Source organism: Solanum verrucosum, unplaced genomic scaffold (genome assembly GCF_900185275.1).
Source record: "Solanum verrucosum unplaced genomic scaffold, falcon-dt-bn FXZP01000081.1, whole genome shotgun sequence".
Taxonomy (NCBI): Eukaryota; Viridiplantae; Streptophyta; class Magnoliopsida; order Solanales; family Solanaceae; genus Solanum; species Solanum verrucosum.
In genome coordinates, this window is record NW_026020233.1 from 70,337 (window position 1) to 76,336 (window position 6,000).

Below are 6,000 nucleotides of genomic sequence, written 5' to 3' on the forward strand. Positions count from 1 at the left end.
CTCAAGTCTTCGAAAACAAAGTTAAAGACTTTAAATGATAGATGAAGACTAATGACGATTTGAAAAGCAGGATCTCACCACAACTCCGAAAGAGATAACAAAAGTAGGGGTAGTACAATCTACAAGTATTCAGTAGGTTAGACCGACTGAGCATCAACAACTAATCATACTTGAGAAATAAACTATGAAACCTTCCACCTACAGCTCAAACTTAATCAACGATTACAACTGAAATGATCTGATTTCTTTATAACATAGGAATAGATTTTAATTAATAAATTGAATGAAACCAAGACTATAATCTCATACAACAACTAAAGATAGTAGAAGATCAGTCGATCAAGTCCCCTGCTGCTGCGTATGAGAATATGTTCTTGAGAATGACTTTTGTTGTATATATGTATAATTCTTGAAATGCAAGAACTAGGTTATGTCCCTTGTCAAGATAATAACTAATATAAGATGGACAAATAACCTAGTGCAATTCCATTCTGCAGTCACTGTAGCAGTGGTTGCAGCTTTACAGCCGTCCTTTTTGCATAGTCTTAAACTCTCAGTTCCCCTATAATATAAGATTGCAAAATCATCAAAACTTCAGAATGTAACACTGTAAATTAAGCTTGAATGTCATGATCATTTAGTATTGAACTAGCTAGGTTATTTCCAAAATGTTTCTGGCAACAATGGCCCTACATAGTACACACCCACCCTATTGGCTGATGCTTTATCTTTCTAATAACATGTAAATTAAATGGAAGCTTGTATGATCAAGGTGGGTGATATAACAGAAACCAATCAAGGGAAACATTAGAACTAGTGCATGCATGCATATCAATAAAACATTAGAATCGTTGTTACTCAAATTTTGTATCCTGAAGTGGAGAAAAATTGAGACCTTAAACTTACATATTGAAGTTCCATCTTGTACAAGAAACTAATTATTTGGAGTGGCAGATCATCTGTGTACCTATTTAATTAATAGCAATGTAAGTTTTTACCATCCAGTGCTAAGGAATCTTGAAACTCAAATGGTGAAAAGTCTTACACTATAATAAAAATGGGTTCCCCACTTGTCCATAGGAAAAATAATTGATAAACTTGAAGTTTTGCACGTGGGTGGCCGGAGCAAAGAGGGTCAGATGGTTGCGACTATCCACTTTCAAAATAATTCTTGTAATAACTGTACAAATTTTATTGGTAGTGCAGTGAAAATCTTATGCATGTTGTGCTTAGTACGTAGATCAACTTTGTACATTATAGTTTTGGGCATTTGTACTTTATAGGATGAAATATTTTTTGTTTGACATGCATGTGTCCATGACCGCATACAAATTTATCTGTACCGTTTTTCGGTGAACAGTACTTTGACACCCACCGTGGGGCCTAGACTGTTGTGTGTTGTGCTTAACTCACCGAACTCTATTTCCTTTGACATAAGATCCCACTCAAGAAATAGTCTTTTCAAGGCAGCATGAGAGTTACATGTATGGTGCAGGATATATAGTTTTGATCATGTTAGAATGGAATTCCCACTTTTGAAGCTGATCAATGTGATATAACAGAAAAATTGTCTTTTAAGTTACTCCCTCTGTCCCAATTTATGTGACACATTTCACTTTCCGTGAGTCAAACAATTTAAGTTTGACCGAGAATTTGCTCATGAAATTTTTAATTTTTTAAGAATGAAATTTATATATTTGTAAACTACATAAAAAGTACTATAAGTCTCAATAATTGATAATTCAAAATATTTAAAAGATATAGGAAAAATTTACGGTCAAAGATACACTTGTTTGAATCTCGTAATCCGAAATGTGTCACATAAATTGAGACAGAGGGAGTACTATTTGGACAGAAAATCAAAATATTATATCCAATGGCAGGAATGTAACCTGTGTAGGACTCACAAACAAAGAACCCAAGAAACAATTACAATAAGACTAACGAATATCCATATTTGGAATGTCAGCAATTTTGTGCCAGTTTTCTCTGAGTCTGGAGCCAAACGGGCAAAAAAATTATGTAAAATTTTCAAAAAGGCAACAAAAATTGAGGATCAAACCAAAAGGGCAATATTTGGATGGAAGGATGGATGCCGTTAAATCGTAGGTTGGAAGGCTCATGCTGACATTCCAAATCAGTCCAAGAGTTGAGTCTTCCCTTCCGAATCACTTTCAAAGCCACACAATCTATATACAAGCAAGTATTTACCATCACATTCCGAAAAACAATGATACCCACATCAATCCTCTTGAAAAGTGGGTCAATCAACACAAAACTCAATTCCGAAAATAAGGTTTGAATCCGAAATTTAATACTAAGGCTTTAGGAATTCATTAGTGAAAATCATTTCGAAAAAGGGATCAAAATCACCACTTTACTAAGTTCTTGGGTTCTTGAAGATAACCCCAAATTTCTCATTTCAAAAGCTTGACCTTTTACTAAGTTCTTGGGTTCTTGAAGATAACTCCAAGTTTCTCATTTCAAAAGCTTGATTTGAACACATAAATCCATAAATAATAATGGGTAAATGAAGATTTAGAGTTAAAAATCTGCGTTACCCAAAAGTTTTTCCTTGAAAACCGGGTTCAAATCGTCATCCATGTGAGACCCTGTGGTTCTTCCACATAGTATGCGTATCATTGCATGAGTGTATGAGGTTTATATGACTTGGTGTATCATGTTAGAAGAATAAGTTTGCATAGGGGTGGTAAAACTGAAAAAATTAAACTAACGTTATGGGTCAAGGATCCCCTTAAACAAGTTCGAGTTAAAGAATGTCTCTTCTAACACCCCACCCGTTCGTAAGGTTTAAGTTAACCAGTACCTTTAGGGTAAGACAAAGAGTGTCTTATATGCTAATAAGGATGTTTTATAAGGTGATATAGTCTCCCAATGATCATAAGTTTTTGAAGTCAAGCAAGTTGGGAAATAAAAGTTGACAAAGGTTAGAGTAAGTTTCTTTAATAAACCTTCTGAAATTTGGGTTAAATGTCTCGGAGCTTTTCTCCCAATATATAAAGCTTTAGAAGAACCCCAATAAATGAAATTGAAGGTCTACGAGTTTACTTTCCAACGCACTAAACCATTTGTCCATACGACTTCAGAATTGAGAGATATTCAGATTTTAGTGAGACTGCACAAGCAAGCACGTGAAGGTGGGTCCCTCGCCCCTATGTCGGTTTAGCTCTATAAGATTTGGTTTCCCTTCATTCTAACTCATTTTTTTCGACCAAAATAAGAAGAAAACATTCCTAAATCCTCTCTAAAGGTTCCCTTATCATCCAAGCAATGATCTACAAGATTTCAACGTGGTTTCACCATCGGAACGTTCATAGAGATTGTGTTACTTCTTTCCTCCTCGTTGGTTGTGATTTGAAGGATTCTTCGTGGTAAAGTAGTCTCGTTTTTAGGTGGTGTTACTGCCGTTTGGAGGTAATAATTAATTCTCACCCTTCATTTTATTGAGTGATTCCAAGTTATAGCTATGCTATATAAGCAAGAACACCAATAGACGGCTGGAAAATCGTATTTTGATAGTTATGTGATGTTGGGCTGTTTTTGAAGTATTTTTTGATGTTGTTGTTGCTGGAATTTTTGGAAATGATTTAGTTGTGTGTGGTTGTTGTTGATATGAATCTGGAAGAGATGAAGAAGTATAGATGGGTAATTAATTATAAGATAAATAAGTGTAACGTTGGTTCTATTATTGCATTGCAATTTTCAAATGACTTCTTCTTAGTTCAACGTCTTGTGTTTGAGGAGACTCTTTGTAATTAAGGAGACATTCTAAAATACTATAAGCTCAATCAATTTTAAGTGAAGGTTCTACCCTTTTATTCTCGTATTGCTTATGAAGATAAAGACATGATTCCAAACGTAATTATTGGACGAACTCACAGGATGGTGATTGGAAGCTGTAAGTTCGAGTTATTATGGTTATATTGAACAATTATAGGACTGTATTACATATATTTTTCTGGCTTTAATGGTTTGAAGACTCATGGTTTGGATTTGGTTGTGGTTATTTTGTGGTTGGAGATGAGGGGTGTGGCGATACGCCGAGCTTTTATTATTGTGCAGGCATACTTTATTTGTGTCACGACCCGATTTCTCGAGTCATGATGGCACCTACTATACCCTACCAGTAGGTAAGCCAACCCGTAACCCAGAACATTAAGCAATGAGCGAAAGGGCAGAAACTAATGATAACAATAATCTAAACAAGAATAACAAGGCGGAAGCAACCTAAAATAAATATATATAGAAATCCCTCCCAGAACTTGGAAGTCACTAGTACAGAGCTATCTAATAAAGAGTACAAGTCCCAAAAGTGGACCACAACAAAGCGTGTCTCAAAGGCAACAAGACTAGCTAAAACAAAAGAAGGAGACAAAACAAACCCCAAAACGCCAAGTGCTCACCCTTGTCTCCGAATCACAGCTGCAAAAGAAGGCTGGAACTGATCACCGCTGGTAACTGGTACTAGGACCTGCATCACGAAATAGATGCAGAGCGTAGCATGAGTACCAATACAACATGTACTCAGTAGGCATCATAGGCCGACTGAGCAAAAAGGGTAAAAAAAACAATAAGAAAGGATAGAATCTAGACACTGAGAGGTCAAAGCGAATAAGAAAAGAAAGCACACGAGCATACCAAAAACAAACTAAGTACAACTAAACTAAACCTAACTGGACCCCATATGCCCAGAAGGTACACTCGTGCGCAAGCTCAAATAAAACCTGAACGAACCCCCATAAGCCCGACAGGTACACAGAAAAGCTAAGTCTACTGAGAAAGAAGAAAATCGGGCTCCCAGCCCAAAGTAACTAAGATAATCCATCAGACTCCACCCAGCCAGCAGTGCACTCCCAGCTCAGCTAGAAAGAGTGACCCTAGGGGGCACCCAACAAAAACAGTCCACTCCCAGCCCAGCTAGAAAGAAGGACCCATGAGTGAGGAAGATATCGCGAGTCGTCCTACCATGCAGTCAGCTCCCAGCCCAGCTAGAAAGAGCGACCCGGGGACACCCAACCAGCAGCACACTCCCAGCCAAGCTAGAAAGAGAGGCCTGGGGGCGATCGCCGATATCATCGAGTCTACCCAGCCAACGATACGTTCCCAGCCCAGCTAGAAAGAATGACCCCGGGGGTGATGGTATCTCCAATAGGATTCAATCCAACAACAACCACCGTGGAATGCCATCCACTCTAAGACATCACATAAAAGGCTCCAAGCCTATACTATCTCAATCCTACGCCTCGAGTGATGCACCAAACCTTCGAGAATGCGTCGGAACCGCAGAATGAGAGGGAGAAGATACAGAAGTGCAACAAGTAGCGATAACGCCTAATCTAAGGCTCAAACTATCAGACTCAAGTCTGCTATTCCATTCTACAAGGAGCTAAGTCATCCGAACGACATCGGCAACAAGTCAAGGCTATCCAGCCCACACAGTCATAAGTCTAAGGCAATGCTAGCCTAACCTAGACTAAGGCCATCATGCTTACGGTTAAGGATGAACAAGGCATACAATACATAGCATACAAACATACAATAGCATTTAGCACATAAGCATGCAACTCTACTAAGCCGGTTAACATGATACTATACCTGAAATGTGGCCAATCGAACCTAACATGAGGTATCTAATCAAGGTAAGGTAGTAAACTGGTACCCACCCCCAATTCACTCCAATTGACATGTTTTTACACAATTAAGCTCAATCTAAAAGAAAGGAAGTCGTAGCCTACCTTAAGGCCGATCACGCGCTCTCCAAATCACTTTACCGGAGCTTTTCCTTCCCAATCGACCTTTGAACGCTGTCACTCTATCAAATATAGGGTCACAACGTTAGTACGGTCGTTTAGACACCAAAATCACAACAAATGGAGACGGGTCAATTTTGGAGTCAAAATGGGAATCGTGGGACCCGCACCGAACTGTCCGAATTTGACTCCGTCAAGAGACCCTAAACAGTACCCCAAACTTATGTCC